Source organism: Pteronotus mesoamericanus, unplaced genomic scaffold (genome assembly GCF_021234165.1).
Source record: "Pteronotus mesoamericanus isolate MK-2021 breed Mesoamerican mustached bat unplaced genomic scaffold, CSHL_Meso_final contig_347, whole genome shotgun sequence".
In the NCBI taxonomy this organism is placed as follows: Eukaryota; Metazoa; Chordata; class Mammalia; order Chiroptera; family Mormoopidae; genus Pteronotus; species Pteronotus mesoamericanus.
The window spans coordinates 13,651,175-13,675,098 of NW_026555137.1; the positions used below are offsets into that span (position 1 = coordinate 13,651,175).

A 23,924-nucleotide genomic window follows, 5' to 3' on the forward strand; every position below is an offset into this window, starting at 1 on the left:
ATTTACTGGAAGAGGATTTGTATGGTAGTTTTTAACTGTACTTGAAAGCGTTAGTTGAAACATTAGGGAAACCAAATTATGCATTTTTTTTCCTCCACTATTTTTAATTTATTCTCTTAGAGATTTTTCAGCACTGTTTTAATAATAATTTTGTGTTTTAGTCAAGTAAATTTCACTATATAATCTTTCAGTGTTTGGCTATATTTGGTTTAAAGGATTTCTTCTAAAAAAGCATTATTATTTTTTCCTTCCTGTTTACCCTGGGCAGGTTTTCACCTGAACTGTGGTGTACTTGTTTGAGAGTAAATATGATAATCCCTGCCTTCTTTACCACACCGCATGGTCTTAAGCATTAGGATATAATGAGTGTAGAGGAGTGTTTTAAAACGATTAAGAAAGGGTATTGCTATCACATAGTTACAGCTGTGGCCCTTACTCTGAATGTCGGTCCTTTTTCTCAAACCTCTGTTGCTGAATCAGTCCTTGTTAGCTCCTGTTCAAATATAATCTTATTCTATTTGTACTTTTAATGCAAAGAAGTTGTTCTTCAGTAAATATCTTCCAGGAAAAGGAAAAAAAAGACTGACAGATAATTATTAACATTGTGTAACATAAATGCTTTCCTAACTTTATTAGTGGCACGTAGTAGTGAAACCTTTTCTTTCCCTGTACTTTTCTGGAGCAATCGCAAAACGGTGGGTATTAATTGAGATAACACATTAACATAGTGTTGTTGGCTTTAGAAATGACAGTAAAAGAAATACAATGTAGCCAACATGGAGGAAAGTATTGTCTGCATTTTCCTCCTGGGTGGTTGGAGCAGAGCACCTTCCAGTTTGGCCGCATGTTGGCGTAGGAGTCATCTGCGTGTGTATTAAACGCTTGTTAAATTACCTCCTTTTAAGACCAGCCTGGAAAGTATGCTCCCGGTGACTGGGTATCTCTAAACTAGACGTCAAATTTGCTTTCTTATTTCATTCCATTAGAGCTAGTGGCAGTATTTGCTCTGAAGGAACTTACTGCACTGATAAAGTTTAACCAGCTTAAAAGGTTTAGTTATAGAATTAAGTAGATTGCAATAATATTAATCAAGAGATTAGTGTAATTTATAAATTTTATTTGCTTAATAGCATTGCTTCTTTTAAAAATCCTAAGTACGTAGTCTCTTGTAAATGTGGACAGCAAGTTCCTTCATAACAGATTAAAATCTGTAATATGTTTCTAGTCAACTCATAATCTTACCTTGAAATTGGTACAAATTGAAGGGTACCATTCATTAAAAATACTTTGATCGATGAAAATGCTGCATGCATATGTTAATTTCTTATACTTGTGTTAATATCTAACAGATTGAACTTTAATGTTGTGTTCTGTGTATGTTAACCAGTTTGTGTTTTCAGAGAACCTTTTCCTTTAGTTTGCCTTGTACTTGGAATAGTTTCCAATTAAAGGATATCTGGACGCTGTCTTTTGAATTATATGTCTTCTATTCCATGAAATGATTTGTTTAGATGAACCAGAATGTTAGTATTTAGTAATGCCAAGCTAAAACTCTATAAATCTATGAGTTGTCATGCCAAATAGCTTAATCCCGCTATGCAAAATATACTTTAGTAACAAAGATTTTAAGCTGAATTATGTTTTCATGTGTGATTGTGGTGATGTAGTCAGTTATAAGTTGTAGAAAACGAAATGCACTATTTGAGGATACTCATCCAAGTCCAAGGGAGTTGCCTTCTCCTTTATTTTGAATGTACTTGTGTACTTTTACTTCTTGTTTTATTCACCAAGCGACTTTTGAAACAAATTATGAAGTGATTAAGGAAAAAGAAAGTGACCATATGATTTCCTGTTTACTGCTCAGCAGCAAGCATTTTCCATAGAGAGTGAAGAGCTGTGGTAGTAACTGTATAAACCACATGATACGTGAGAGAGGCTCTCTTTGACTATTGACGTTATGAGTGGAGAAGAAACAGGGAAAAATTAAATTTGTCGCCAGTGGCATTAAAACTCTGAGATCAATGTATTTGCAATGTGAAATTTGTTTTTCTTGTCTCAATTAATTCATTCTGCAAATTTTAACCAAGTAAACCAAATGTAGAGGACCATCAAATGACGAACTAGAGTTACAGAATTATAAACAGGGGAGTCACTCACACACACCCCTCCCTCCCCAGTCAACAGTTGAGTTTTGTGTTTTGATTTTGCATCCTGCAGCCCTGTTCAGTTCGTATACTATTAATGTTAGTTATCAATACTTTGAAGATTCTTCTGTGTGGATGGTCCAGTCATCTGCAGAGAGCCTCAGTTCTGCTTCTCCCTTTCCAATCTTTATGCCTGTAATTAAAATTTCTGGTTTTTATGTCACTGGTTAGGACTTGTATACAATGCTGAGTAAAATTGTAAGAGTGGACATTTTTGCCTCACTTCTCATCTTATGGGAAAGCAGTTACTTTACCACCGAGTATCATATTAGCTGTACTGTTGCTGCCCTTTGCTGGGTTCAGAAAGTTCCTTTCTGTTCCTAGTTTGCTAAGAGTTTTCATCCTGAGTGGGTGTTCAATTTTTTCAAAAGATTTTCCCGCATCTGTTGAAATGACTGTTTGACTTTTTTTATTCTGTTAATATGATGTATTACTTTCATTGCTGGAATAAATCCCATTTGGTCACGATGTATATATTTGGTCACCTTTAATATAGTACCAGTTTTGATTTACTAATATTTTGTTACAGATCCCCCTTTTTTTTTGCATTTACCAGAATATTGATCTATAATTTTTATTTCAGGTTTTGGTATAATGGTTATTCTAGATTCATAACATAGGCTATAATAGGAAGCATTCTCTCCTCCTTACTTTTTGAAGGGATTTGCGTAAGGTGGGTTTTAGTTCTTCGTTACGTGTTTGATGAAACGCATCAGTGAAGCCTTCTGGGTTGGAGAATTTTGGTGATTAATTCAATTTCTTTAATAGATAGGGGGCCATCCAGATTTTCTGTCTCATGTTGTGTCAGTTTGGGTAAACTGAGTTTTCTAAGGAATTTGTCCATTTCATCACAGTTTTTGATTTATTAGTCATAAAGTTCTTAATATATGCAGGATTTAGAATGATAATCCCCTTATTAAATCCTAATGATTGTATCTTGTGTTCTCTCTTTTTCTTTGATCAGTCTTTCTAGGTGTGTATACATTTTGTTAATCTTTTTAAGGAGGTGGATTTTTGCTTTATTTTCTTTGTCATTTGTTTTCTATTTTATTGCTTTTGCTCTTTATCATTTTAATTTGCTTGTCTTTTTTCCTGGCTTCTTAAGCCAGAAAATGATATAAGAAATGATATTATATGTAATATATAATAAAATATTATATCATTGATTTTAAACCTTTTTTAAAAAAGAAATATAAACATTTAAAGCTGTGGACTTACCTTACTTCCTGGCTTAACTGTGTCCCACAAGTTCTGATAATACTGTATTTTCATTGTCATTTAGTGTAAATGTTTTCTAACTTCCCTTGTGGTTTCTTTGAACCTTGGGTTATTTAGAAGAATATTGTTTAATCTCAGAATATATGGGGGTTTTTAGATATCATAGTGTTACTGATTGCTATTTTGCGTTTTGATTGTAACTACAGATGATACTATGTAAAATTTCAGTCATGTGAAGTTTTTCGTGATTTTTTTAATGGTTCCCCAACATATGGTCTGCCTTGACTTTTTGCTGCTGTGGGTGTAGTGTTTTATAAATGTGTGGTTAGGATGGTTCATAGTGAGTCATCTCTTCTATATCTTTACTGATTTTTTTCCCTTTAGTTCTATCAGTTACTGAGAGAGGTGAAAAATCTCCACAACTATGATTGTGAATTTGTTTCTTTATTCTGATTGTCCTGCTTTATATGTTTTGAAGCTTTGTTATTGGATGCATTCACATTTATGATCATCATGTTGTCTTGATACATTACATCTTTCATCTTATGAAAGGCCCATCTTTATTTTTGGTGATACCCTTTGTTTTGAAATTCCGTGTGTCTGATACTAATAATAACTGCTCCAGGTATTTTATGATTAATGTTTGCGTGTTTTATCTTTTTTAAGTGTCCTTTTGCATTTAGTCTACCTATGTCTTATATTTAAACTGCTTCTTTTGCAGATGGCATATGTTAGGGTCTGATTTTTTTTTAAATGTTATTCGACAGTCTTTACCTTTTATTTGGGTGTGTTTAGACCATTGATATTTGTTAATGGAATTATTGACATGATTGGACTTCCTATTTTTTTGTCATATATTCTTTGTTCCTTTTTATATTCTTGCTTTTTCTTGGATTTAGTTTTTTTTACTATTCTATTTTTCTTCCCTTTTGGTATTGGCTTGTTAGTTATGTCTCTTAAACATTAAAAAAATCTATACTTAATATTGTTGTTGATATGGTTGAATTTAGGTCTGTTATTTTTTTATTTGTCCCATTAAAAAAATTCCTTTTTATATTTTTTGCCTCCTCTTGGGGTAATTGAAATTTTGGGGCACTTCATTTAAATTCCCTTATCAGTATACATCTTTTCGGGGGGGGAGTATCTCCCCCAAGGAGCAATAATTGGTTCTTGGTGGAATGTGTGAAAAAAACTTAGCTATGCAATGTTTAGCATCTCCAGTCGGGCACATTATATAAATAATATAAAGCATATTATATGGGAGGCTAGAGTTATTAGGAAAAACAAAAAAAGAAAGCAAAGCAGATCAGGGGAGCCTTGATGGAAGAAACCTTGAGAGGCCCTGCTCTGGCATGGCCTAGTGTGCCCTGCTTAGTTGGTGGCGGCTGTGGGCAGCGGTTTCCAACCAAGGTTATTTCCGCCGCCGGGGACACTTGGCAGTGCTGCAGGCGTTTTTGATTTTCATGACTGGGGTGAGGGTGTTGCTGGCGCCCGTGGGTAGAGGCCAGGATGCTCCTGCCTATCTTCGCGGGCACGGGACAGCCTCCCCCAAACAAAAAAATTTCCCCTCCAACACTTCAGTGGTGCTGAGGTAGCGAAGCCCTGCTGTGGCGTTCACAGCCTGTGTCCCTAACCTGTCACAGCCTGTGTTGGGTTAATAGTGTACCCCTTCGCCTGAAATGTAAGGCTGAGTAATGCTGTGGTTGTCTTTTCCCATCCCTTGAGTGCCTTGAGCTACTCTTGTATATATTTAGATATAAATATATAATAAACCCTATGATACAGTGTGTTTTGCTTTATGTCTCTTAAAGAGCAGGATAACTAGAGCTTTAATATATACTTATTTTCAGTTTTCTGATTTCAGTGTGAATTCCTATCGATTGGAGTGTCTTTCTAATACTACGTTCCTTCAGCTTGACGAGCTTTCTTTAGCATGTCTTTTAGAGCTGATCTCTTGGCGACCGGTGTACTCATTTTTTATCTAAAATGTTATCATTTCATCTTCACTTTTGAAAGATTTCTTTTTTGTTGTATTTAGAACACTTCAGAGATATAGTTTCATTTTCTTCTGGTCACCATTGTTTCTGATGAGAATCAGCTGTTATTTTGTGTTGTCTCCCTATTTACAAGAAGTCATTTTTCCCTGGATATTTTCAAGACTTTTCTATCTTTTATTTTCAGCAGTTTGAATATGATGTGGCTTGGTGTTATTTTTCTTATATTTATCCTTTTTTGGATTTGCCAAATTTTTTTTGATATACAAATTTGTTTTTCACCAAACCTGGGGAGTTGATGTTCATTATTTCTAGAGAACATTTTCTGTCCTGTTTCCTCTACTTTTGGGACTCTGGTTATACCTATGTAGACCATGATAAATGTCTCACAGGTCAGTTAGGCACTATTTTCTTTTTTCAATATTTTTTTTCTCTCAGTTCTGTAGACTGGATAATTTCTATTAAGTTCACTGATTCTTCTGCCATCTGTAGACTGTTAAGCCATACAAAGGATTTTTTCACTTGGTTCTCTTTAAATTAAGGCTCTATTTCTCTGTTGAGAATTATCATCTCTGCATTTATTATGACCATATATTTTTAAGTCCTTGAATATTTTTATAATAGCTGCATTGAAGTCCCTGTCTAATGCTAGCATTAGTATTTTCTTGGAGTTGGTTTCTGCTGACTTTTTTCCTCTGCCTATGATTACAGTTGCTTGTTTCTTCATTTGTCTAGTAATTTTCAAGTGTGTGTACGTCATTGTGGCGATATATGGTATAGTCTCTGCATCTGTTATTATCTTCTAAATGTGCTTACCTTGGTTTTATTTAATCAACACCCTTTCTTTCCCCCCTTGGGAAAAGCAACTGACATCTCTGCTTTTCTGCTTCTTCCCCTCCTGACTTTTTGCTTTTAGGCTCATTTGAGTCTTTCGTATGCATGCACAATCGGGTTAGCCAGAACTTGGGCAACATTTGTAGGTTTGGGGTTCCCCCTCTGTGTCTTCCTGTTTTGCGGGATCTCCCTCTCACTTTCCAGCCACTTTGCTGCTCTGAACTCCATCACCTGACTTCTTAAGCCAGTGAGACTATGGTTTTCAGTCTGAGTTGTATCCACTCTAATTTGAAGGAATGGGGGAACCCCTTAAGCAGAAAGCCAGACAAATGCCAGTCTCACCCATCGCGGTTGCCTTCTTTCCGGGGCCAGCTTCCCTCCCGTTTCTGCTGGCTTTTGGTGCTTTCCACTGCCTTCAAATAGATGTTTTTATTATTTCGTACAGAGTTTATAATTTTATGCATGGCAAGGTTAGTCTAGTAAAAATTACTCTGCAACTATTGGAAGTGGAACTCTGCTAGGTATTTGTTTTAATGTTTAGATATAAAATTTTATTTAAGCTTTATAGTCACTTAGTTTTGTTCTCTAATGTAATTGCTTATAACAAGTTACAAGGAGCAGAAATTTCTTCTACATTTATAGTTGAGAAAATTAAAGGTTTAAACCAGCTAAGCTCCAGTCGCCTGGAAATATAGCTGAACATTTTTTTTTCCAAGTGAATTTATAGTATTTTAAACCACAGGAGACTTGGGAAGTTATCTAGCCTTATTTATCTTGCATGTTGGAAAACACATCATTTTCTGAGTTGGGGGCAGAGCCAGGATCAGTAATTGGGATTCCCTTATTGCCAATTTTATGATATTTTGTTTTTTTTTCTTGACACGTGAATGTGTCTTAAGTTCTTTTTGGAAAAGCATTTATTAGTGCTTGGTTAGGGAGGGACTCAGTCCTGTTGAATAGAAGGGTTTAAAACCCGTGGATAATGGAAAGAGGGGAGTCTCCTCTGTCTCGTGGGAGCCCCACGCTGTTTGAGTAGCACCATCCACTGCTCTGTACCCCAGTGGGAACCTGGGGAAGCTGCATCTTTTCAGCTTGTGTGATCTCCCTTGGAGAAGCCAGCTCCATAGTTCCAAGTTCTTTGACACAATCACAGCATCTTACTGATGTGATACATGCACCTACCACTGTCTTTTCTTCTACGTATGTTTGCTCATGCCAGTTCTTCTACTTGGGCATATTTTTTTCCTTTGTCTTTGTCAATGAAAATCTTCTATGTCCTTCAAGGCCAGATTCTGATGTCATCTCAACATTTCTTTTCTTTCTCCCTTTCCTTCCTTCCTCCCCTCCCTCCCTCCCTCCCTCCCTCCCTCCCTCCCTTCCTCCCTCCTTCCCTCCCTCCCTTCCTCCCTCCCTCCCTCTCTGTCTTTCTGTCTGTCTGTCTCTCTCAGAGTTTCTTGAGATTAGAATGATTTCTCTTGCCTAGCATATAATCTTAACTTTCATGCCTTTGCTTCCTTGTGGTTTTATGTTGACTAGTTATTAAATGGATCCATTATTTCTGCTGCTTCATTATCAGCTCCCTGAGGGCTGGAGCTGCATCCAGTGCAATAGAACTGCATTTCTTTCCCATGTCCAGTACCTTGAATAGAGTATGCTCTTAACCAATCTTATGAATGAATGAAGAGGGGGAAGGAAGTTCTAGAAGTTCCAACAGCAGAACAGCACAGATTTCAGGGCCAGGACCTAGGATGGGGACAGCCGAGGCAGGGCAGGAAGCCCAGCGTCGGTCACAGGTGTGCGGGCAGCCTGTAGCTAGGCCAGGGTTTGGGTGAGGGCTGTGCTCGCGTTCTAAGTTGGGTTGTATGTCCCTACCTACCCGTTTTTTGTGTGTGGGAGAGGGTGGGAATTGGTAGAAATGAGCCGAATGGCTATTCTTGGTAGCGTTGGCTGGAGAGAACCCTGATAGTCCTGGGATGGATTAGACTATAGGGCACCTAGTCTGGGTCAGACTGTGGGATGCGGCAGTGATGATAAACGTCCCAGTTCTGGGGGACCTACCCACGTCGGATAAATTTTGCTTTACTCTTAGAACTATAAAGCACTTCTACTTTCATGAAACCTAACTTTCCCGGCCTGTAAGAAGAATCCTTTTTTCTATGTTTCTGAAGAATCCTTCATCTCAGCCATTCTGGGTAACGGAAATCTCACTGTAGACGGCGTAACTCTCTCATTATTTAATAGCTCTGAGCGCCAGTGGCCTTTGCTTTGCCCTCCGCAGCAATATAACCAAATACTTATCCATGTGATAGGCCTTCAGGTATTTCAAGATCGCTGTGAGGTCTTCCTTAAAATCTTTTTAAGCTAGAAAAAAAAATTCTTTTAGTTTGTGTTTTGTATGACCTGGTTTCTAGCCCTCTCGTACATGAATTTGATGTCCCACGGTGTAAGTATCTGTCCACATTTCTCTTAAAATGTGGCGCTTGGAAGTGAACCTAATACTGCAGACGTGTCCCTCCAGGGACGGGTGCAGCTGACTGTCCTGCCCTATTTGTCACTGAAGTCTAGGGGTGCAGTTGCTTTTCCAGTTTCACCTGCTAAATGTTTTGTTTGTACAAGTCATTTACACATACCAGTTTGTTGTCCAGATGCTACCGATGCACATTCCTGCCACTGGTTTGTAAAAGTTTCTGCTTTCTCATACCATAGCCATGGCTGGGTGTTCTTCTTTTTGGTTTTTGCCATTATATTGCTGTTTTATTTTAGGTGTCTTTGCTGCTAAGGTTTAACTTTGTATTTATGCTTTTTAAGTCATTTTGAATCAAATGAATTGCTTGCTTCCGTCCATACTCAGCGTTTGTATCTGAGGCCTATATCTTTTGTCAAGTTTATAAATTTTATATGTCCTTACTTATTTGTAAGAGCTTTTTGTATATTTCTAGTACCATTATTTTATTATTTTGTTATTGCACATATTTCTCCTGGTTTGAATGTACCTTTTAACTTCATAATATTTTTTGTCATTAAAACCTTTACATTATTAGTCTAATACATCAAGCTTTTCCCTTAGAAGGAGGCCCCTGAGGTCATACTTAGAAACTCTTGCCCTGTTTTCTCTGAGCACCATTAGGATTTACAAAATTTTGTATTATCTGAGTAATAGATGAATGCCTTTTGTAAAAGATTCAAGCAGTAAATAAATAAGAGTATGATATGATTCCTTCACTCCCGTTTTCCTTCTCAGAAATAACCTGTATCAAGTGTGACGTGCCAATATAAAGCCAAAATGTTCCTGAAATATTTGAGAGGCAGAAAGATGTTTGCCAAACTCTTAAGTAGTATTTGCTTCTTGTCATAGATTGGGATTCAAGAGATTAGATAGGGGGCAGGAGGAAGGATAATTAAAGAAATGATACTTTTGTACTTTGTTCTGTATAAACATTTGGATATTTTTTTGTCTCTCTTCACGTAAATGGCATCATAAGGACTTGACAATATGCCTTAGAGATTTGTGTGTGCTGTTGCAATGTGGTAACTCAAAAGAAAAATGACTAGTTTTATATAATTTGCTTTTAGTGAATCTATTCTTACCCATCCAGTGTTTTTGTATCTTAAGTACTCAGATACCATCCGTTTTGTTTGCTGATTAAAAGGATGGAACTTCAAGTCTCAGCTTTGCCATCTATTAGTGACTATGGGCAAAATACTTAATCTTAGTATGCCTTAAATTTTTCTTTTGTAAGATGAAGATGATAAAATCTATTTTATGTGGTTGTGAGACTCAGTGATCAGAATGTTTGATTAGCTCTTATCACAGGCATGGGACATAATAAATAATAAACAATAGCTGTTATTATTTAATAATCTATTATAGAATTTTGCCAAATTTGACATCAGGCTCATCCATTGTTTTCTTCCCTAAGTGCTTTTCAGTAGCTTTTTTTTTTTTAAATACCCTTCTGATGCTTTACATTTCTCAAAGATTATGATGATAACTGGAAATCAGAGGGGTGAGTTACTATCTTCTCAGCGTCTTTGACATCAGTGTTTTTGCATTTGATGGTTTCTTTTGAGACCAATGTAAATAATCAGCTTTTCTTTCCTGTTGTGTGGACTGAGTGTTGTGCTTCATCTTCTGTAACTTAAAAATCCATGTTTGTCTGTAAATTCATTTCCATTTATGATAGAATTTACAAGCTCTATTATTTGTTTTCTGTGTTTGTTCTTCGTTGTGATACTTCTTCCATCTTCAACAGTTTTTCTTAATTAAATGAAGTAGTGTGAAAGCCACAAGTCCAAACATTTCTTTTCTTTCTCACTCAGGATTGAGTAAGACCAAGTGACAGTCACACTTTAATCCTGTGGTTGAACTTTATGAGTAAAAGGTTTTCTATCACACTACTTTCCTTTCAAAAAAGAAAAAGAGAAGAGAACACTAATTTTCCTATCTTGCACAGTTGGAAGCTAGGGCATTCTGTCAGAATTTCATGGGTTAGAAATAGAGGCTTAAGTCTGTTCTTTTAACATTATAGTATCAAGCACTAGAAAAACGAAAAATGAAAATAAAAGGAATAAAAACTGGGAAGAAGGGTGAAGGGGAACTCAGTTCCTCACCTTCATAGTGAGAAGTCATTTGGTGTGGTTACAGATGATAAATTAAGACACAGAGTCATAATGCCAAAAGTATCAGAAGCGGTTATTTTTGAGAAGTGGAATGGGAGTGAGGTTGTGTGTTTATGTGTATGTTTGAGTGAATGGCGGAAGAAACACTTTTATTTTTGTCTTTTGTATGCTACTGAATTACTACTTTTGTGTGTATATTAGTTAATAATAATAATAATAATAATAAAACTATATCTTGCATGATCCCAGTTTATAAAAATAAAAAAGCACAGTTTCATGTATACCAAAATATTAAAAGTGCTTATCTCTGGGTAATGAGTTCTTTACCCAGAGATACTTTTCTTTTCTGTATTTTATAGTAAAGTGAATATATTACTTTTATAATCAGAAAAATATTATTAAAGGAAAATATCTGGGACCTCCTGGATATAATTTGTCATTTTTTGGCATCAGTGTGACTGTTTTTTATTTATACAAGCACTGTATAACATTTTTAAAATTAAAGGAATTATACATCATATCTCTATGTGTTTGTAAATGTGTTAGTAAGACAGGCGTTCTGCTAAAAATAACAGAAAATCCAGCCAACATTAACACAAGAAAGACAGCTTGTTTTTCTTTTCTGTTAAGAAGGGGTAAAGGTGGGCAGTTGCCGGTCGTTTAGTAGATAAGAATAAAAGCATCAAAGATTCCAGTTCTCTCTGCTTTTTCCCTTCTACCTCATTGGCTTTGCATTCTTACACTTGTTGCTTCAAGGTTTCAAAATAGCTGTATTGATAAGCACTACATTCCCGTTCAAGGCGAACAGGCGGGGGATGGCTAGGCAACCCCACATCCCAAGCACCAGCCTTCCCCCCCGGGTCACAGCCAGACTTTCTTTTATGTCCTGTTGTCTAGGGCTGAGCTCGGGGTCCCCATAGTGAGAAAGCGGGTATCTGGCTTTCAGTCTCTGTAGGGGCAAGTGCACAGGCAGAGGGACTGGGAGCCGATATCATGTTAGTCGACCAACAGTGTCTGCCACAAAAAGTACTGCTATTAATTGTAAGGTCTGTACTTCAGTTCTCAGTCAGATTTCCGGGAGGGACAACAGCCTTCCCAGAGGTCCGATTGAAAATGGGGCGCACAGGCATTCTCTAAAATCCAGCCCTGCGGAGAGCATTCTAAAATGCAGCCATTTTTCCTGGCCATGGGAGCACTAAGTGTGCCCTCCCTTCCTGAAAAAAGGATAGTTTGGTATTCTGACGAGAGAGGGAATTACGAGGTCTGCTTGTAAAGCGATCCCCCATTTGACTTTATTCTCCTTGCAGAATCCACGTTTCAGGTTCCAGCCCGTGATCTGAGGATTTTGTTTGTAGTGTATCAGTCGTGTAAATAAAGGTTTTCATTTCTGTTACCGTTTGTAAATCGGAGCGTGCCATGAGACCTGCATTTGCAGGCTTCACGGTTCACGATTCCAGCTCCCCCAACCCAATCGTCAGCCGCACAGACCAAATTATGCCCTTCAAAGTATGAGGTTTTATATTTATTTGGATTTTTTTATCCACGTATTTTAATGGTTATTACCCCTTATTATCCTTTGTCCCTGATGAGAATGACTTTTTAAGATGTAGATTTGTATAGTTGTCATTGTAGTATTTATGGGTTTCAGTATTAAAATGGTACTGAATGAAATACGGTCCTATCAAATTAGATTTGCTTGTAAAATTTAGGTCTTAATAGTTGTGTTTATCTATGAATTGGTATTAACCTGATTGGAATTATCTTAGGTTAACTTTTTTTTTTTTTACAGAGATAACTCACTTAGCCCCATCATTTTTTTTTCTAGGTCCAGAAGGTATTTTTGATCACCTTGTGCTTTTGAAGAGTGAAAAATTGTCCTTGTAAAGTAAATGAGCATATTCATTTCTAGTACTTGGATAAACTAATTTCTTTATTTAATTATAGAAAGATAGGTGCTGTAGATTGGGGAGAATGTGAGGATGAAAAAACAGGTCACGTGTCCTCATGGAGTCTGAGGTCTGGGGCGGGGCGGGGAGTGGGTGGCAAACGCTATATAAGATGAGTCAATTTCCTCAACTCTGCCATGAAGGTAATGATAGTTTTACTTACCTCCTGAGGGTTATTGTAAAGATTGAGTTAAGTCACTTGAAAGGCTTCGAGTTACGCCTGGTACATAGTATGTGCTTCATAAATGCTCGCTGCCATTATTATTATTATTAAAATATAGAGACTTGTACAAAGTGCTTTGGGAGCACAGGCTAGGCCAGGTTGATACCCTGAAAAAGTTAGGGGTGCGATAAAATTTTTACCTGCTGTCAATTCCACTTCATAGTGTTCTTGTTCATTTTTACCACTCTAATGCCTAGTGCATAGTAAATCTTTAACAGCTATTGAATGAATCAATCAGAGCGAGATCCACTTACACAACTGGAAGTTTCTTAAAACATTTAAAAGTAGATGTCAGTAAAATGGGAAGATTATAATATTTATTGTCCAATCTTCCATGCCTGACTTCGTCCTGGCATAGATGTCAGTAAAATGGGAAGATTATAATATTTATTGTCCAATCTTCCATGCCTGACTTCGTCCTGGCATAGAATTTAGAATATTTTTTCAAGCAAGTACATAATAGGAGGTCATTTAAGAAACTGAAAAGATACCACTTTCAACCAGGCTTTTTAAAGCAAACTGGGTGTTTGAACAGGCTCAGTTAATATTATCTAGCAAGGGCTTGAGATGCAAGTATTTTGTACCTCTGACTACAAGCTGAGAAGATTTTGAGGCATCAGTGAAAGCCCGAGGATCCTCCAACAGGCTGTTAGTAGAACCTCCACGGCCTTTGAGGAAGATGTGAGTGAGGGCTTAAAGAAACATGAGAAAAATCATTGCTGGGAAATTGAGGAAGGAATCTCTGTTCTTTGGTAGCAGAAAGTTTAGCAGCTCTTGTCACCTGCAATCACATGGGAAGTGTGAAAATGGACACAATGACCTAGGTCACCCAGCGAAGGAGATTTCTAAGCAGAACGTTGATACCCCCGGTTCCTTCTTGCTGCTTATATATAAAATGGAACAGGAGAGAGAGCCACTAAAGGAAGTATTTTGAAGCAAAAAAGGAGCAAGGAACTGTTAAGTTTGAAAATCCTTGCCCCTTCACATGACCAGTGTTGCTAAAAATTAAGAAATAGATTCTGGGAAAGATCAAATCAGGACTCACGCAGGAAATCATGGTCGACAGATGCAGCTTTAAAACCCTTGAAGACCTTGGAACGGTCCCCTGAAAGAACTCTTTAGTCTAATGAGAGGGGTCCGAAGAACATTCACAGAGTTGCCCCTCAGCAGCCTCAGCAGAACTTCAGGAAACAGAGGGACTTATCTTAGAGAGATTTTGGGGTGCGGCCTTTATCTCATTATAGCGTAAAGCATAATAAGATTCACAGGAGACCCACGAAGCTTTTTCTTTTCTTTCCCTTTCTCTCTCATTTTCTTCTAAAGAGGATTGAATTGGAAGAAACATTGTCAACTGGGACCGAAAGGGACAGAGACAGTGCAAAGGAAAAGTGGTCTTTGGATCCCTGACTCTCTACTGGCAGGAAGCAGGCTGAGGATGCTCCATAGCTTCAAACATGAGCTACCCCTTAGGAAAAAGAAAGGATGCCTCAGAAAGCAGAACCAGGAACCTAGAGGGCAGAACCAGGCCTTGCGTCTGAATTAGGAGTTGCTTGTATTGTACCCGATTTCAGAATTGCTATGAGCCAGTGACTGCCGCCCGCCTCCCGCTTCGCCCCCTCTGAGCAGCAGCGCTGTGCTGGCTCCCCGCACCCTCCATGCCGCTGGTCGGGGCTTCCTGGCCCAACGGCCGGTGAGCTGATAAAGGTTTATTGTTATTTTAAAGCGCTGAGCTTTGTAGTAATCTCTTATGCTGTGAAACATAACGAATGCAGCAACAGTTAAGTTTAAACTGGAAGGCTGAAAAGAAATATCTGGCAGGCAGGGGGGAGGGGGAGAACGTTGTGCAGAGGAAAAATAAGGCCTCTGATGTCAAAGGTCATGAACTGCTAGAATTATGGGATGACTGTATGTCACTGGAAAAAGAGGTAAACTCAAGGATATCTAGAAATGTATAGTCAATTAAATATTGGAGGAAGGAATTAATCGGACCAATAATTATTCCTAAGAACTACATTTTTATGTGTAAAATGAGGAAGAACTTTTTCTACCTTTTTAGTTTATGTAGACTTGTTTCTCAGTAAATGAAGCTATGTTTACATAGTACACGCTCTCAGATGTTAACTTATTTATTTTTAAAAAGTATTTAAAATAAATGTTAGGTACAGTAGGGCTCTGTACTCAGCTCTTATCAGGGAACTTGTCTTAAAAGTGAGTAGAAAGAAGAGGAAATGAACTCTTTATTTTGAAAATGTTAAATATACAGAAAAACTAAAAGTAAATACAGTTAATGAGCACACACACATCCTTGAAATGTTGCGCCACATTTGCTTTATTTATACCTTTTCCCCCCAGATTTATTCAGGTGCACTTGACAAATAAAAATTGTATATTTTGATACACATTTACATTGTGAAGTGATTACCACAATCAAGCTAATTAACATACCCATCAACTCACAGTTACAATTTTACTTTTACGTATGTATTTTTGGTTGAACCATTTGAAAGGAAATTGCAGATATTGCTCCATCTCTAAGCTCTTTTAGCCTGAATTTCCAAGGTATGGAATTCATAACTATAATACCATTATGGCAACTAAAATAATATGTTCAATAATCACATCGAATATGGTAGCCCCCAAATTTTCTTATAACTTAAAAAAACTCCAGGATATATTCAGTATATTTCTTATACAGTATTATTTCATGTTGAAATAATAAAAATCTGACATCTTACTACTTTTTATACAAAGAGGGAGCCCCTCCAAAAAACACGGAATTATCTTCTGGAAGGTGAACCCCTTGTCGTACAGGCTTTCCCCACTAGGTGAGTGTTTTAGGAACCCATCTGTATCAGTGCACCAGCTGGCGTTGTTGTGAGAGGCTGCATTAGGCCTTAATGAATTTGTTTTTGAAGACTCTTTCAATGCGCTTGGCCATTTTCATGATGGGCGATTTAGGAGCGCACCTGCCCACACCGCGCTGAGTGTTCAGTAGTTTTGGACCAAAAACAGCATGACCCCCATGCCCCAACCTCCAGCTTACCCGGTTTTGCCCCGAGTGACATTTGTTTTCCTGGATGAAAAAAGTCCTCAAAGGGAAGTGTTTTACTGATGTGGAAGATGTGAAACAAAAAACGTCCGAAGCACTAACAGGCATCAAAATCGACAAGTTCAAAAGCTGTTTTGAACAGTGGAAAAAATGTCTTGATAGGTGTATTGCATCAAATGGAAAGTACTTTGAAGGTGACTGAAGTTTAAACATGTAAGAATAAATACACAATTTTTTATAAATTCTATTTTTTTAGGGGGGTTATGTGTCAAGCATTTGGCCTTGTAGAATATCCCACATACTGGATTTGTTTAATTTTTCCTCAATAAATTCAGGTTGAACCTTTTTTTGTTGAGAATACAGTATAGATAATGTGTACTTGATCAAGTAGGTGATTTCTGACCCCATTTATAAATCTGTGAAGTCACAGTTTCCAGCAAACTTTCACTTTGGTTTTAAAAAGCTTTCATTGACGATACTTGCTTGAATCAATTTTTAAACTGTGAATTTTAGGGAAATTGCTTTTTACTAGCCACATGTAATAGATCATATTTACAAGGAAAGATGTCCTACCACCACTGATAGAAGGCTTTGTTGTTTTTTCTTCGAAGAATAAATATGTATTTGGACTGTGGCTTTGAAGATGTTTATTGTTTGAGTTCCTCGAATGTTTATTTTCCTTAATAATTGTGAAAAGCTTTGATTTAATTTTAAACAAAAGAGTTAAAAAAATTAAAAGCAAAGTTAATATCAAACCTACCAGACAATTTTTGGAGTTCCTAAAAGTGAGGCTGATTGAACGGTCATGCAGTATTTATTGAACACCTGCTAAAGTACAAGGAATCACACCAGATAGTTTCATATACTTAACGTTAAACATTGTAGGCCTCAAGCACTTACCTAGCTGAGAAGATAAGACACACATGACGAATAGAAGAATATTTACAGCAGGAAACGGGATGTGCCAGATGACTGGTTAGGCAATAAACTGCTCTTGATGTTCAGAAAGGTATCAGGTTGCTCTTGGGTGTGCGCAAAGCACTGTAAGTGCGTGAAGTGTCTTTTAAGACGTCACTAACATCTGAACATGGGTCTTTCGAGCACCCTTCCCAATCAATATCAAGTGTCTACCACAGTATAGCAACCAAGGAAACTAAAAGGACAAAACATATTTCTTGCTCCTGAAACATAGTTCCTGAGTGAGATAAACACAGGAATGAATACTGCGTGAAATCATGAAAATGCTATAATGAAGTTATCTCCTTAGTACCATTGCTGGACAGAAGAGAGAACCAGGAACTGGTGTTGCTCAGGAGATGGGTGTGTGGCAGGAAGTGCATCAGAGGAGGTGGCATGTGAGTCCGATAGGAAGGTTTTTAGACTGCGAATGGAAGAATACTCCAGCCACGTGGAGACGGGCCAGCATGCCCAGAAATGTGATGGTGTGGGCCCTGGTTTTAAACAGGCTAGCAATGCATTTTCAGGAAACTTAGTAGGAGTGGTCCTGATTTGGGAAGGGGTGATGGAAATGGTTATTCTAAACCCTTGTGTGTGTGTGTAATTTTTTTTTTTTAACTAGGAGAATACCGCTGTTGACATTTTAATGTTAGGTACAATTTTTTAGAAAAAGTATATGGACAGATGAGCAGTGGACTAAAGAATGAACCTGAAAAACTACTAAGAATTGGGGAATGAGTGGCAAAGAGCTCTTCAGGGAAATGCAACAGGAATTATTTATTAAACAGGAAGAGAGCTGAAACAGTAATGTCATTAGAACCAATGGACAAGAGATTTTACAAGAGGATGGTTGATGTCATACAGTAAAATGTACAAAGGACACGAAAACAAAAAAAAAGGCCTTTGGATTTGAAAATAGAAGAATGTCGTGAATTCAGCTTCAGTGATTTTTGGGGTGGGGGGTGGAAGCCATATTTCTGGGGAACAAGGAGAGACAAATTGATGCTAAAGTATATTTAAACCATTTGTTTGGAAAATTTGGTGGTGAAAAGGAGGGTAGGAATAGAATGAGGGTACCTTGGACAAGTGAAAGGTTTTTTAAAGTTAGAGGAAACTTTGTATGTACAGTATATGATGGCAGAGGAGAATGTGCTGGTAAGACAGCACATACTACAATTGTCAGAGAAAGAATATTTGGTGGAACAGAAAGTTGGGAGGAGGTGACAACCCAGGAGAAGGGTTAGTCTTGGGAAGCAGGAGAGGCAAACTCCCAGTTAGTCCAGAGGGAAGGAATTAAGCATGAAAGAAGAGTAGAGAGAAGGAAGGATCATTGAGGAAGAGTAGAGGAAAGAAGGGAGCCCCACGTGATGGCTATTAGGTTCTCTGAATTTGGAGACAGCAAAATCAGCGTGGTTTGAGACTTCCGCTTCTCTTTATGAATCTTAGGAGCATGAATGGAGGAAGTCCCCGCCCACCCAGCGTGATCTGCCCTTGGAGAGGGCAGGGCCGGAGGCTGAAGGGGGCAGACACGTGGTCTCTTCTACCATCAGGAGAATTTTAATAGAAAATACTGACCGCCAAATACTCTAATGTTATTTTAAAATGCAATTTTTTGTTAATACATAAAGATTTAGCCCTGGCTGGTGTTGCTCACTGGGTTGAGCGCTGGCCTGCAAACTGAATGTTTGATTCCCGGTCAGGGCACATGCCTGGGTTATGGGCCAGGTCCTCAGTTAGGGGCGTGAGAGAGGCATCTGTCTGATAGATGTTTCTCTCCTTCTCTTTCTCCCTTCCCCTCTCTCTAGAAATGAATACATAAAATCTTTAAAAAAAAAGATTTATAATCACGTTATTTAGAAGTACTAAATGTATCACTGGGTTTAAATTTTAAATGTTAGTATATGAACTTAAAAAACATTTTAGTAGATAAAATTAATTGATCTAATGTTTAAGTTTTATATATACATATATATTTATTGAGGGCTTTCTCTAGGAGAATAATTATGAATCTTAAAAGTTTAAGCAATGAGAACACAACACAAGCTTAAGTACTGAAGGAAACACTAAAAGCAGGGATTGACTTATTATATTATAGAAATGAAGAATCTGAGATGGACTGGTTTCAAGCATTCTCTCTTCTGCATTCTGCCCTGTTTCCATCTGCGAGGTTCTCGTTTTCAAGCAGGCTTCTGCTCTGCAGCAGGCACGTGGTTGCTGGCAGCCCCAGGGTAACATCATGACTCACTCCCCGAAAGGAAGATTGTCTCTTTCCCACCAGCCTTAGTAAATACCAGCGTAGATTCGGCCTGTTGAGTTCCCATCCCCAGGGACCCCTGTAGCCAGGGGTGTAGCATACCCCGTGGGTCACTGTGGTGGTGAGTTGGAGCGGTTGGCTCTAAAGTTTTGGCACATTTCCTTTCAGTCTTACGTGCGTGCGTCTGTATATGTGTGTGTGTACTCGTTCTGTAACAAACCAAGTAGTCTAATGAAAGCCTTATGGAAGGATCAGCCTTTGCTTGTTTATATAATGAGCCTCAAGAGCTTTTTTATTTTATGATTTCATAAAGATACTGTGAAAGGCTTTTCTTTTTTTAAAAGTGTTTTCCATACTACATATCACAATATATTTGGTCTTTCTAAAAATGGAGAGGAGAATGTGCTGGTAAGACAGCACATACTACAGGTGTCAGAGAAAGTACCTGAGTGGATTTCAATAGCAGCAAAAATGAACAGAAACGAAGCAGGTACACGGCTCTCCCCCCAACGCCCGCCCCCCTGCCGACACACACACATGCCCCGTCCTGGGTGTCTGGTTCAGATGAGGAAAGCAGCAGAATGAAAGAGAAAGTGTAGCTGACATTGGAGTCAAACAGATCTGAATTTTAAGATTGTTGGGAAGATTCAAGATAACTGGGTAGAGGACTTACTATAAGTGCTAGGTTTCTGGTAGGTGCTTGAGAAGTGAGAGCTGTTACAGTTGTGCTTGATAAGCATTGATCCTTTGTGATGTTGAGGAGAACTGGATGTGAATCTAGCAGAAGTCCTGGGTTTTAACTGTAATTCTTTTAGTAACCAACTGTGCAGCCAAGACTTAAAACTCTGTGATATCACTAGACCTGTGAAATAGATTGGTACACTGGGGATCTTGTCTAGCTCAACATTTTTACTATTTTTCATAGAGCAATTTGGGTTATAGAAAAATATAGAAAGCAATCCTAGTGTACTGTTAAGAAAATTCATCATCTTAGTTTTGGAGTTAGACAGATTTGGGTTTGAATTCTGACTCCTGCTCACCAGCTGTGTGAACTTGGACAAACTGTTAGACTTCATCCCTTCATGTAAAGAATGGCAGTAATCATAATACCTGCTGTAAAGTTGAAGGATTTATGCTCAGAAAATTTTATTTTGATTAATATTCGTAAAGTCTCTTCTATCTCCAGAATTTGGTGTTAGGAATTATTTTTGTTACATGGTATTTATTTCTTCCATTACTTCTTTTCTGATAAATTCTAGCTGGGAAGACTCCTATATATTACGAATGTGTAGTTAGAAATGTGACTTTGGTCACAAGTGCAATATGCCCGTGACATGTTTGCCTTTGAGACCACGTGGTATGGAGAGTCATGTGGACCTTTGTGTAACAGGATTTGAGCACTTTAATGGTTAGCTACCTTGCCAATGGTTAGCTTAGTTGTGGATTTTGTTGGAATATGCCTGATAGGAGGTAAATTAGGCCAGGAAAAGAGGTATACACACGTACAAAAAAGAGAAAAATCCCCATTAGGCATTTGGAAATGAACTGTGGACTTGGGATCGCTAAGATTCCCACAATCAAGCCAGATTACACTTAAAACAAAATCATTGTGCAGATCCAAGGAAATAACATATGTAAAGCCCTTTGACATTGTATTGTCCATATACATGACAACTGTTGTTGTTTTTTATCTTCTAGGAGTATTTTTTTTTCTTATGATCATCAAACCACATTTAGTCAACAGCAAATCGGATGGAAAATCCAGTGCAGTTTTTATCCAAGGATTCTACTGGAACCTTATATCAAAAAAATCCCCCCAAGGCAACAAAAACTCATAGAAACTGAGGAAACAAAAATTCCCAAACTAGAATTTCATTTTATTTTGTTCTTGCTTTAATTCCCAAAACCATTTCTAATGAGAATGTTTTTTAGTATTCATTCATTCAGCAAATGCTTATTGAGTGCTCATGGGCTAAGTACTGAGAAAAAGAGCAGTGAACATAGATAGGCAACATGCTTTATATTAACAAATAAGCTGGTGGCTCATTTTAATTTCATAATAACTTTGTAGATGCAAATCCTTTATTTGAACCTATAAAGTCACTAAAACACATTAGTGTACCATTGACTTGTGGGTAGAGTAAATGGCAAAGAAACTTGTTTAACTTTGTTTAATTTGGTGTTCCTAAAACCTTTTTTGATCTAGTCAACTCTTCTCCCCACTTGAACTTACTTTTAGAAATACTGGTACAGAAGTAGGTTTCTTTGGTTGGCAGTGAGTAATAATAACTATGCGTATAGGGCAGAGGCGATAGCACATCACCAGTACGTTGTGGCTCCTCCAACACTAACTGCATGACTGTCCTCGTTGGCCTAGGGCTGTTCTGGTTCATGCCTGTTGCTCCAGTGTGATTATTAATAGTCTGTTCTCTAAATCTAGAAGTGCCCTGGTTTGGATGGTGGATTATACGGCCCCCCTAAAGCTCCCACTTTTGGATCCCTTATAAAGCTCCAGGCAGCCTGCTAAAAGCATTTGATATGTATTAACTCAGTCCTCACAACGATCCTGTAAGGTTCTGTTTTACCCTTTTATTTTACACGTGGGTCCGCTGAGCACAGTGAGGTGAAGCGTGACGTGTGCACACCCACCGAGGGATGGGGTCAGGCTCCAAACACGGGCGCCTCTGTGGTCCTAAGGGTTTGCCCCCTGTCCGTGGCGCAGTCCTGGTGTGGCGAGTCCTGGCATTGCTCAGCGAACGGGCTTAAAGGGAGAAGGGGTGGTTCGAGCTTGGAGGACACAGACGTTCAAGTAAGGCAGAGAGCAGGAGCTAGAGAGACTGCAGTTTCGGTTGTATAAAGTAGAATTTGGTGCTTTTGATATTTTCCTCTACTTGGAGGGCAGGAATGACAGACAAGTCATAAATAGGATAATTTCGTATAGCAAAGAGTGCTACAAAGGGAGTGAACCATGGTATGTTCTAGAGAGTCACCCTGGCCGGGGGAGGGATACATTCCCATCGGGTGATCTTGGAAGGAGACTTTGAACAGGTGCCTTGGGTATTTATTTTTGATTTTTAAAAAACTTACTGATTTTAAAAAATTAGAGAGAGAGGGGAAGGGAGTAGGGAGAGACATTGACTTGTTGTTTCACCCACGTATGCGTTTGTTGGTTGATTCTCGTATCTGCCCCGACCAGGGATCAAACCATGACCTTGGTGTATTGAGACGATGCTCCAAGTGACTGAGCTGCCACGCCAGGGCGAGATGACTTATTTTTTAAACCTTACTTTGGGAATTTATTTCTTAAAATCGTGGTAAAATATACATCACAGAAACTTTACCATTTTACCCATTTCTGAGTGTCCAGATTAGCACGATCAGATGCATTTATGCTGTGCAGAACTCTTTTCGTCTTGCAGAACTAAAACTCTGAACCCACTAAAATAACTCCCCATCCCCTTGTGAATGAGATCACAACAGGAGACAGAAAATGCCATGCTTTTTTGAAATAAGGAAGCAGAGGAACAGGCAGTAACTGATGCAGCAGAGGATTGGTCACAATACCTGTAAAAAGTAAAATACTGTGTCCTGAAGCTCCCAAGAAGTTCAGCATTGGGAGGCACCAGACACTCAAGAGTGGAAGGGTCACAGGGGAGCTGAAGCGGGGAGCATCTGGGAAACCTGAATGCTCACAGCTTACGAGTGGAATCCTTAGGTTCTCCCCGTGTATACTCTTGTAGCTGGGCAACACCTTCTACTGCCAGCCTGTGGCCTCAAGAGAACAAGGTTTATTCTCTGTAAAACTAAAGTGCCAGCCTTCAGACACCAGGGGCAGTGGGTAGCTGGTTGATTTGGAACAAGAAGATTAAGGGAAACCTACATAGGAACTGTGGAGCTTGTAGCTTGATTCCTGTGCTCTCCTTCCCAACCACCCTGCAGAACTCCCCAGTAGTTTCTGGAACGGATGGGCTGGCCACCAGAGCACCCTGAGTGAATTCTCTCAGCTGACAAGCCCTATTCCCCCACCCACCTTTCAATCCATACTTTGCAGAGGCTCATCCTTAAATGTGAAGTAACAACCCAACACCGTTGGGCATTTGGGGAGAGCCTCCATAAAAAACGAGGTCAACATAAGCAAACAGAAATAAAGAGGTGGAGGAAGAAATGATACTTGCAGTGTTGGGAGAAAACAGACACCATAGGGATCAAAAGAAAACAACGCCGCCCCCCCAATTCTCTGATAATAACATCAGAGAAGTCACATATTTGTCTCCCCACCGAAATGATAGATAAAACAAAAGCGTAAATCCATGAGGGTGAGAGATGACAGTAGGCAGAAGATACCTACTAAAAATTGAAGCTGAGAACCTGATGCATGAGTGGTAACTGATTGAGCAGAGCTGACGAAGCAGGAACCCTAATCCGCTGGTGTGGCTACTTGCGTCATCAAAAATTGGCCTTCATGGACTTAGGATGGTCTTTGCTATATTGGGACTGTTGTCGTTTTTTTGAATAGTATGCTTTCTTCCTGGGCTGTCCACCAATGGAGAAACTGGACTTATTAAGATGTAGTTCTTGTTTTCTTAGGGTTCTTTGAAGGGGTCATGCTTTACATCGTCCTTAAT

At 38.5% G+C, this 23,924-nt stretch overlaps 1 protein-coding gene across 2 annotated transcripts in view; it reads left to right on the plus strand.

Moving 5' to 3' along the window:
* AKT3 (AKT serine/threonine kinase 3) overlaps positions 1 to 23,924 on the plus strand; it is a 202,059-nt gene that overhangs the window by 15,049 nt on the left and 163,086 nt on the right. The gene's annotated exons all lie outside the window — the stretch shown is intronic.